This window comes from Protomyctophum parallelum (genome assembly GCF_964188405.1).
Source record: "Protomyctophum parallelum genome assembly, chromosome: 6".
Taxonomy (NCBI): domain Eukaryota; kingdom Metazoa; phylum Chordata; class Actinopteri; order Myctophiformes; family Myctophidae; genus Protomyctophum; species Protomyctophum parallelum.
Genome location: NC_139701.1, coordinates 13,982,236 through 13,993,334, shown reverse-complemented (window position 1 = coordinate 13,993,334; position 11,099 = coordinate 13,982,236).

Genomic DNA, 11,099 nt, shown 5'->3' with positions numbered 1-11,099 from the left:
GATCTAGAGACTATCTAGTTCAACCAATCAGATAGAGACCAGAGAGTCTCTCAAAAATTACTATAGCTACTTACTAGCTATACTTACTATATATCACCAGTGTTGGGGAAGTTACTTTTAAAAAGTAAGGAATTATAGTTATCGTTACTTATCTAAAAAAGTAATTTGTTACTTTACTTTACATTAAATTATGAAAGTAACTACTTTACTTTACTTTACTTTACTTTAAAAAATAATAATATAAAAAACGATTTAAAAGAAGGTTTTTTGTGATTCATTAATCTCAATTAATGGCATATCAATAGGCCTATTTGACCTGATCATCAGTGAGCTTTTTTTCGAATGGATTTGGATACGAGTGAATCAATGAATAGTGACTACATAAGCATAGGCAATTAAAAAGTAGTAATAATAATAGTGATAATATTATTATTTATATAATGCTTCTCTGAGTACTTAAAGACGCTTTTCAAGGGGAACATGAGAAAACAAATAAAAACTACTTTATTAGAGAAAAACTAAGACTATGGAATAAAATAAATGAAAGTGAAATGAGATAGCTGGGGAAACAAATATTCTAGAGGTGTGTAACGGTTTGAACTTATAGGTGGTGGCTGGCATGTCTTGTGAGTTTTGGGAAGTGCATAGTTTTGACAGGTCTGCCTGCTAGCTGTGGACAGTGAAACCCTGACCATTATACACGGGCAGACGCAACATCGAGTGTGAGGGTTGGGGAACGGATGGAAAGTACCAGTGTTATTATAGGAGGACTCCTTGGCTTCTAACGATATGGACCAGAGTTAAACTAATGTTAGCTCCCATGCTAACTAGTTGCTATACCCTCGTCAGAAACAACATCACCATCCAGATCGGGTGGAAGCTGCTTGTGCCCGTGGATGGGAAATGAGATTTAAAAGGCTATAGAAGCGTGGATGAAAGGCAAGCACAGATGTGCAATAAAGTTGTGTCATGACTCGTATTTGCGTGTGTATTCCGTCTGACGACGAGTGGTTTATGCTGCTGCCTGCTAGTGCGTTGCTGGCTGCTGAGTGCTGATGCATATTTAAGAGCGTCATAAGCATGCGCCCGTCCTGCACTGGAAGTAGCAGATCTACAAGTTATCTACCGGTCGCAATGCACTGCGCTTTGGGCTTGTACATCTGTGTTTTTCACGCAGTTAGTTGAGAGGCAGAGCACAAACGAAACTGTCAACACAGAGAGCGCTCTCTAGTCCCAGAGGCAGAGATGCCTGTATGAATGTATGATACTCACGGAGCTGCGAGACTTTTCACTGATCACATAAGTTGACATAACGCCATAACGCGGGTAACACTCGCACAATAACTATAAGGCCGTTATGGAAATGGGAAATGTAAAGCGTTAGGTTACAAGTTACTGCAAATAGTAGTTACGTTATGTAACGTAACGCGATGTAAGGGCGTTAGTCACAACACTGTATATCACTAATCAGTTGTTGTCTCCACCAGCCAAAGGCATGGGGAGAGTATGTTTTGCACTCCGTCCGTCCGTCCGTGTGTCCGTGTGTCCGTGTGTCCGTCCGTCCGTCCGTGACCAGCTAATCTCAGCCACCGTTAACCCGGTCGATGCCAAATTTTGCACACACACTCCCTGGATGCCAACCATGAACCTCTGCCCCAAACTTTCCAGAACGGCCTGTTATAGCGCCACCAGGAGGCCGCTTTGTGCAAAACAGGTTTTTGCACAGCACACCTACAGATTTTGTCCAAACATCACGCAAATTGGTACACAGTCTCTCTAGAGCCATTCAACCATACCGCTCTTTCATATTTCTCACACTCCATCCTGATTGGTTAAGATTGGCTTCCAAAGTTCACAGGAGTGCTCAGTTTCAAACAAAATGCTGCAAATCATGAACACATCGCGTGATTTCCGTGAAATTGTGCACCCACATTCCCACTAGGCCGAGGACAAAATGCCACATGAACAATTTCAACTCAGCCTCAAGGTGGCGCTATAACTGGCCGAAAAGTGTTTTTACCTCTAACTGCACGGATCTGTGGATAACCTGGTGGAGACCTGTGCCCAGAAGGGCACTTTTTCTAGTTATTAATGTAATTCCTAATTTCCTATAGCCTACACTAGGGCCGAATAATAGGAATATGAATTGTCAGAACAAAAGGCATAATCCTTGGATGACCGATAAGGCTTAATGGTGCACTGGTGCATATCATGTTATCTAGTCCACAGTACATTATGACTACAGTAGCCTGTAGTTTGTTTAGTAAATGAGTAATATGATTTGACCTAACTAGGACTTGAACATTGGCATGCTGCCAATGCCTATTATGTATATAAACACTTCTGGAAGAAAAACAAAACAAAACAAAGAGTTACACTTAGGTGGCCAGAGGACCTCAAGGCTCTATACCAGGGGCCCCTCTCCTCCTCCCGTATATACACCAGTGGTTCTCAACCTGTGGGCCGGGGCTCAAGTCCCCTCAGCTACCCCAATATTTGGCAAAATAATAGTAAAACAAAATGTTAAAAACTTGAAAAGAATTGTTGTCATTGTGAAACAATTCTTCCCGACTCTGCTGTCGGGAAGAAACCACTTAACTCCAAAATGTTCATTTTCAGGAAATTAAGAAAACATATTTTGAAAAAAGAAAAAACAAAGCAACACTGCCTCATCAAAGTTGGTGTTGTGACTTTATATAATTATTGTCAATTACTTGCATGAGAGGGGGAGAGGTGGTGGTGGTGGAGTTTCTTTAGCAGACAGCTTGAGGGCCCAATGCAGTTAAGAGTTTTGTCCAAATGTTTTTAATTACTTTCCATTGGTTCAATATTGTCGAAACAACACACAGACGTAAAAGTTATTTATTCAAAAAAGAAAGAAAAAAATCAAAAACCTAAAATTTTTAGTTAATTTTCTATACTATCTGGATGACACCGTAGCACGTTGGAGCATAAATTATGTTATAGAATCTATAGCATAATCATCATGTATGCTTCATCGTGCTACGGTGTCATCCAGAAAAGGTTGTGAACCACTGCGGGAAGTGCAATCTCTCTAATTCCAGGTATATACATAACACTACACAGTATCTTTCAGATTGTGATGATGTGACAATAAAGTTTAAAGTTCAACTAAGCCCCCACCAGTTTTCACTCAAAACTAAATGTCTTTGCCCACAATAGCCCAGCATTTTGTGAGCTTGTAGATTTTTGCCAAATGGGGGTGCTGGGGTTTAAGTGGTGAAGAATTTAGGTGGCAAAAACTAATCGTGGCAAACCTATCACAACCCGACTGCGTGTCTCTGGCCTGGGTTGATGACCTCACAGTGTTTATTTACATCAACCCGTCTGCCAAACTCTCACATTAACCAAAACACACGCTCGCTCGCTCGCTCGCTCGCGCGCGCATGCACACACACACACACACACACACACACACACACACAAGACACGTGTGCTGCCTGCATCGGTAAGAGGTCATGGCCATGTTGTGTATTCAACATGATACTGTTTGGTTTTGCACCATTCATACTTAATCACACGTGAAGGTGGACAGAGAATTCATAATCCATTTCAGCAGCTACTCCTCATTGCCTAAACAAAGACTCTAGCCTCTGGCTACTTTACAATGTAAACACAGGCCTAAGCCTGCAGTAAACCCTGGAGCTGTGGGCAGCATCGCTCCCTACTTGGCCTACATAGATGGAACATCACAGTGTAGTGTAGAAATAAATAATCTGTTACAAGGAAAGGGACACTATTCAAAATTGTAAATAATTAAGTAAGTACACACATTCTTCAAACCTTGCTAAACCTTTTCTAAAATACCTGATCTACAAGCTCATGACTCATCGTGATGTGACATGTTGTGAGCTTGTAGATTGGGTATTTTCAAATAGACAAAGTATAAATAAAGTATACATTTAGACCTGAGACCGATTCTAAATCATAAAAATTTCTGAAAAACCTATGATTCGCTATGTCAGTGGTGCTCAACCCCCGGAATTATCTGTATTTGGCAGCGGACCCCCATCTGAAAATATGATGTTCCAGGGACCGCCCCGGAAGCAAAATTTGAATTAAAAACGTTTGCTCTGAAAGAATATACAGTATATATTAAAAGATTTGCGCCACATTTTCACGATTAAAAAAAAATAGCAGAACTACAAGCTCTGCTACGAGCTTGTTGATCTGCTATTTTTCAATAGCTACAGTATAACATAATGCTTAAAACACCAAAAGGGGTTCCTGTCCAGAATGGGTTAGTGTGTTTTTGTATGAATAATATATGAATGAATGAATAATATGAATCTACAAAGTAACTAGCAACTAAAGTTGTCAAATAATTGTATTGGATTGAAGAGTACATTTGCCTCTTGGAGTAGAAATTAAAAGTAAATTCAAAGTTGTACTCAAGTACAGCACTTGAGTAGCCTTAATCCACTTAGTTACTTTCTACCACTGACCTACATTCTACGTATGTTGTTGTCTGGGTTTGTGTAAGTCATCTAACTGCTAAATGCTCCACTTGCACGGCACGCTGCTTCGACATTTCACACTCACGAATTATCCCATGCAGGCTTCTTCTGGGTCAAAGTGTTGTGTCTTATCAGGCCACAGCAAAACCACTCCACATCCTTACATGAGGATGGAAGGCCTGGGTTGAGAAATCACTCCACATCCACACACGACGACAGCAGGCCTGGGTATAGATATCTGTGGCTCCACACACCAGGCCAGTGGTTCTCAACCTTTTCTTGATCAGGGCTCACTTAAAAATCTCAACCCATCTGACCAAAATGAGGTTTGTAGTTCTTGGCTTGCACTATAGAGCGTCACAGTCCCGCCCCCTCTAGAGACCCGGAAAATAAATCCCGTTCATTTTCCTCATAGACTTTTCAGAAAGTATTTATTTAAAGACGTTTACGCAGCGGACAATCCCAACTCTTGTCATGACAAATGTTTTGGGCCAAACAAAGAATTAGAATTAGAATTTGGCTTTTTTTGTTGTTTTTCTTCTTTGTAATTATTAGTTTGGTCCAAAATATTGTGTTTGTTGTCATGATTTGTCACGACTCGAGTTGGCTTCGTACTAAGCTTAAAGGTCTTTAAATAAATACTTTTTGAAATGTCTATGGGAAAAATGCATTGGGATTCATTTCCTGGGCCTGGCGTCGTCATGAAAGGGGGGCGGGACTGCAACGCTCTATTGCACTGCCGTTCATGTTGACATTTATTTTTATTTTTATTTTTTGGATTGGTGGAATGTTTTGAACTACCGGTAGTTATATTCAGAATTGGACTTCCAGTATCGTACTTCAGTTTAAATGACATTCAATGAGTATATAGCAAACGTGCAGTATATACAGATGCACAATGTCAGCGTTTATCGCTTATAAACTGACAGGAAATGCACCTCAGCCTGTATGATGAAATGGGGTCCATCAGCTCCCAGTACTTCACGCACGACTTCCCACACCAAAGCTGTGCTACTCATACACTGAGTTGGCGTTGCCTGGAATCGAACCCATTAACTTGTAGTCCAAAGGCAAGAGCTCTAGCAACTGAGCTACCCTAACACACTATAGTACATCTCTTAGCCTATGATGAAATGGGTCCGGTACTGTTCATGGCGGTCTAGCGAGGCGACACAGGGCAGAGGTTTGAGCTGGAATGTGTCTGTGTGTGTGGTTGTGAAATGATGCTGAACACATGGAGCCCGGATGTGACTCTGCTTCATCTGCAGAGAGAGAGAGAGAGAGAGTGAGACAGATAGAGACAAGCTCGTAAAGTTAAAGTCTGACTACTGAAGCTATTGTAGTCTACTGCTCACCGAAAGCCCTTAGGCACACCTAAATCTAACACAGCCTGTGTTTTAACTGGAGCACAGGAAATCAAACTACAAAATCATTCTATCCCCCTTCACCGTAAACAGAATAAAGTATTTTGCCTTATCACAATATTACAGATAACAATATATCGATATCATTTCCTGTCAGTAGCAAATGACAGTTAATTACAGGCCTCAAAGAATATTACTTAATTGATGTGCTATAAATCTGTGATAGCAGAAGTAGTTAAATTAGCAGTAGTATTTACTAGTAACAGTAGTAGCTGTCATGGTCACTATCTCTGCCATACCCCTCTCCTCTAGTCTTGATTGCTTTGGTTGACTCACCTGAGAAGTTTAACTCAGGTGGACCTGGTCAGCATCAGAGATTATTTTACCGTTACTGTTCTTCTGTTCATTGCTTGATTTTAGTTAATTTGTGCTTGTTTCCTTTGGTTAGTTCAAATGTTGTTTTGTTGCAAACGCAGGTCGCATTTACCATGGAATTGTGCATTTCCCGTCAGTGTGTTGTTTGATTGGTTGGTCACCCTAGGGATGGCCATATATGGGAATGCCCCCATATATGGTGACATCATCAGGGATGAAGATCCCTGATTGCCCCCATATATGGTACCCAGGTCTCGTGACATGACATCATCAGGGATCGAGATGTCATAGTAAATGCGACCTGCTGTCGCAATTAGTCTACTTGCCACCCGATAGAGCACCATTGTGAACCCGGACATTTTGAGTACCCTAAAGTTTTAATGTTAGAAATGTCGAGGCTGGCAAATAGAGTATAGACGAATCCACAGAGCGCTGCCCTGTAGTTGTCGTCATATTGGCCAGCAACTCTACATCTGACCTCAAACCTCAATCCCTTAGATCTCCATATATGGATATATGTTGATCCTTCCCCATCCATCCTTCCTCTTTGATGTCTCCCTTTTGACTGATACCTGTCCAATCAAACTCTAGACGGGCCTGCCCCAAAGCTATTAGTGTAGCCACGCCCGGCAGCCAGCGAAAACTAGACTTCTCAACAGGCCCGAATTAATTAAGGCCCGCCCTTCATCAAACCCTGTACACTCAAGAGAATGTCCCTGCTACCACCCTTAGATGTCCATATAGGGAGCTGACCTGTTCTGACTTTCCATATGATGATCTGGCTCCCCAATGTCCCCATGCCAAAGCACCAGCGCTCGTCCAGCAGTCTGCCGTCGCTTCTCACCCTTAGGCGTATTACTGGTATTTGAGAGCTGTGTGTGGAGTCAAGTCTGTCTTCTTGAGTTTGGTGTTGAGTCTTGAAGTTGGAGTTGTGAGTTCTGCATTTTAGGTCAGACTTAAGTTTGATTTCCTGACAGTGGTACTAAAGTGGCAACTGGCAACAGTATTGATAGAAGTAGTTACAGTAGAGGTAGTAGAAGTAACTAGTAGAGAGGATGAGTGGACCTGGTTGGTTTATCTCTCTCGTGGCCTAGAGCTCTTACCATGTCAAGGTGTCGTGGGTTGAGTGTCTGTCTGCAGCTCTGGGGAGGTGGAGTGAAATCAGCTTGTACGGTGGTGTAGACTGGCCCTGGATCTGAGGACCAAATAATAATGAGACATGCACTGACAAAAGCTCGTGAATTTGAATTGTACCAAGACAAAGACAGTTTGAACAAGAAAGTTTAACTTTCAGTATAGTTCTTTCTCATGCAGGGTTTTGTCTACACACAATGTCGCTGTTTGACTTAGTTTACACTTTACAGACTGTATGAATTGGAAGAAATTGGAACGTGATCTTGTACGTTTTGAGCAGATTAAACCTCAACAGCTGCCTCAGCCATGCATTGAAATCAGTGAAAAGTCAGATTGTGTTTGTGGATGGGAAACCAGGCGGAGTTGGAAGGTGATCTCTGCCACTGCACCATATAGTGACTTAATGACTTCTACAAGTTGGTTGTAGCGTCTGATCAGTAGTAGAACTGGGAGGACATGTTCCGCCACAAGCGACTGGTGGTGACATGTGTTGTCAGAGCAGAGGCGACACTTTATTTCTCTATAGATTTTCAGTATCATCCCATATCATATGTGGCTCTTACCGTCTCCAGACAGAACCCATCCAGGTGTCCAGGTGCAGGTGGTAGCTCCGTGTCCACCTCTCCAGGGGTAGTGTTCCTGGACAGTGGTCCTGACGTACTGATGACCACCCAGACCAGATCCACCCAAGTCTACGTTGCTCCTAGTCCGCAGGTCAGCTCCAGACACATGTACCGGTCGCTCTCTGTGGTTCCGCTATACGGAGAGACAGGAAGAAGAAGAACTTAGAAGAAAACAAAAATAAATAAAAAATAAAAATAATTTATGTTTACAATACATTTACAAATGGCTCCACTTCTTGGACTTTGAGATGTACAGTACAGAGACATCTCATTTCACACTTTTTTCTGGGAAGAGATTTGGTCTAGAGACGAAAAAGGAAGTTGGGTTTAATTAGTTAAATCACTTACTACAAGAGTACAGGAATCAGAATCCTACATACATTAAATAAGAGTAGTACAGCAGATACAGTACTGATACAGTATTGATTGATTGATTGATTGATTGATTGATTGATTGATTGATTGATTTAAGTGTTTATTAACAGTTTGCAGAATTACAGTACATTTCAAGCACAACTCAATACAACAACTGTTAACTGTGAGTGGACGACCCAATAAAGCATTACACTTTTTTACAAGAGGGTCCACCTTGTTCAATTCATCAAAACATTTAGAGACTTACAAATATACACTTCTATTTGGCCAAAGAACAGATCAGGAATTCATCATAAAGGAGGTAAAAAGGGAAAAGAAACATATACAGTGAGGGGAAAGAAGTGTGGGTGGGGGGCGATTCAGATTTTACGGAGGCCAGTTTCGAATTGCAGCCGTCCATAGGTGCCCTTTGAGAACGGTTTCGAAGGAGTCAAGGGATTTGCATGTCTTAATGACTGTTGGTAGGGCGTTCCGCATTTTGGTGGCATATGAGCGAAAATAATGTAGTCCCTTGTTTGTGCCGAATCTGGGTTGCACATGGTTTGTGGGTGTGCACTTCGTTAACATTAAGGAAGTATTTAGACAGGTTAATGGGTATCTTGGTGTGTATCGAATCTTGTGGACCAGACCCATTGCAAGATGCTGTACTCTGTTGTCAACCCTAAGCCATTCCAGCCTGTCAAAGTGGGCAGGGGTGAGGTGGGTTCAGGGAGTGAGGCCAAGTAGGCTACTAGCCTGACCAGTTTCTTTTGGGAAGTCTGGAGCCTTGTTTTAAGGGCCTTTGAGGTGCTGTGGTACCAAGAGGTGCATGCATAGTCGAAGAAACCTTGTACGAGGGCTCCTGTTAGGGTCATCAAGGTGTTTTTGTCGACCAGTGAGGAGATCCTGTATACTATAGGAATCTTGTTCTTTGGTTGACCTTTTTGATTATGTTGGTGGCCATTTTATCACCGGAAAGATTTGCCTCCAGGATGGAACCTAGGTAGGTAATTTCATCTTTTCGTGTGATAATATTGTCACCCACTCTAACCAAGAAGCCATCTGCCTTGCTGAGATTACAATTTGATCCAAAGAGAATGGATTCAGTTTTACCAGGTGTAAAGATAGTTTGTTATCAGCGAGCTGTGTTGCAGAACAAGTTGCAGTCACATGCAGGTCATGTTGTTTACATATTAGGAACACTGAGTACTGATTTGAATAGTGATTCTGACTTAACATAACCTGACATTCATAGACTGATGCAACATAAAGTAAGTTTGTGGTTTTCACTTTCAGACAGACACACAAATTAACCGTATCTGGCATATCTGAAAAGAGTTTGTGCCAACAAACTATTTTTATAAGAAGAGATTTGTGTAAAAGAAAATGTCTTAAATGATTACAAAATGTTCCACATTGTGTCCAAAAATAGCAGATCGTAGTATAAATTGGGTTAAAGTGGTTAAACTGACTTTGATGCTATATTATTAAACCATTGTGCCCCTCTTCGGAGTTTGGACATCTTTTTGACAAGCAAGGTGTTGTTCTTCTCAAGTCAAAGACCCCAGCAGGGGTCAGCGTTTCACCTCAGAGAAGAAGGACGTGTTGGTGGTAGCTGACATCATGTCTCGGTTGCGTCCCTGATGGGTGTCCCCCCTGGGAACAGAGCTCAGGTTCCTGTTCCTCCTCATCAGGTGGACAGCATCACCTGATCAACACAACAATAGAGTCAGTCAGGCAGGACTCTCTGGGACCGAGGCTGGGCAGGACAAGACCTCCTTCAGCAAGGGTGAAGTGGTTATAATGTATGCTTTGTAATAATAATCAAAATCTAGTTTTCAAATAAATGTATTGGAGTAAAAGTACAATATTTGCCTCTTAGATTTATTGGAGTAGAATGGGAATTGGAATACTCAATTAAAGTACAAATGACTCTAAAAATGTACAGTACAGTACAGTACTTAAGTAAATGTACTGTACATGCATTTACTCCCAGTCTACATGGAGTGCTTCTCCGTTAGGCTTCCTGTTAAAACACTGCTGTGGGACAGTATGAATCATGTCTTTGGAGTCGAGGATAAAAGATTGGATGGTCACTGAGTTAAAAGGAAAAGGAGCCTTTTCAACTGTACAACATATGCGTGGAATTCGCTGCAGTTTCAAGAAAGGTGTAACAAGCTAGAGAAAGAAAGAAAAACAAAACAAGTGAGATATCAACATGGCAGTGTGAAATACTATATACATATGGTTCATGCTATGTATAAGGTGTGTGTCTGTGACTGAAGTAACAGTGGGATAAGGCAGTAAATATAGCCCCATATGTAATGACAGATTATGTAATATGAGGTGCATGGTCTAAGGCAGTGGTTCCCAAACGTTTTCATGTCAAGGACCCCCAAAATTGACACTAATTAGCCCCGCGGACCCCCGTTTGAAGAGATATGCCAGGGACCCCCCATAAGAGAAGATTCTTACGGCCCTATAGCAGAGATTCTCAACCAGTTTAAATTCAAGGACCCCCCCCCCCCCCCCCCAGTTTGACATGCATTAGCCTACGGACCCCCAATTTATATTGTAAAATTGGGTCCATTTGGTTCCTTTTGTACACTCTCTGAGTTACAGACCCATAAGGGTCAATTTGGTTCCTAACTGTCATTTAGTTGAGGACCCCTTGAACTCCCTCAAGGACCCCTGGTGGTTCCCGGACCCCACTTTGGGAACCACTGGACTAAGGATCCTTGCTGAACTGAAGTTTTCCTCTTTCCTTTTAA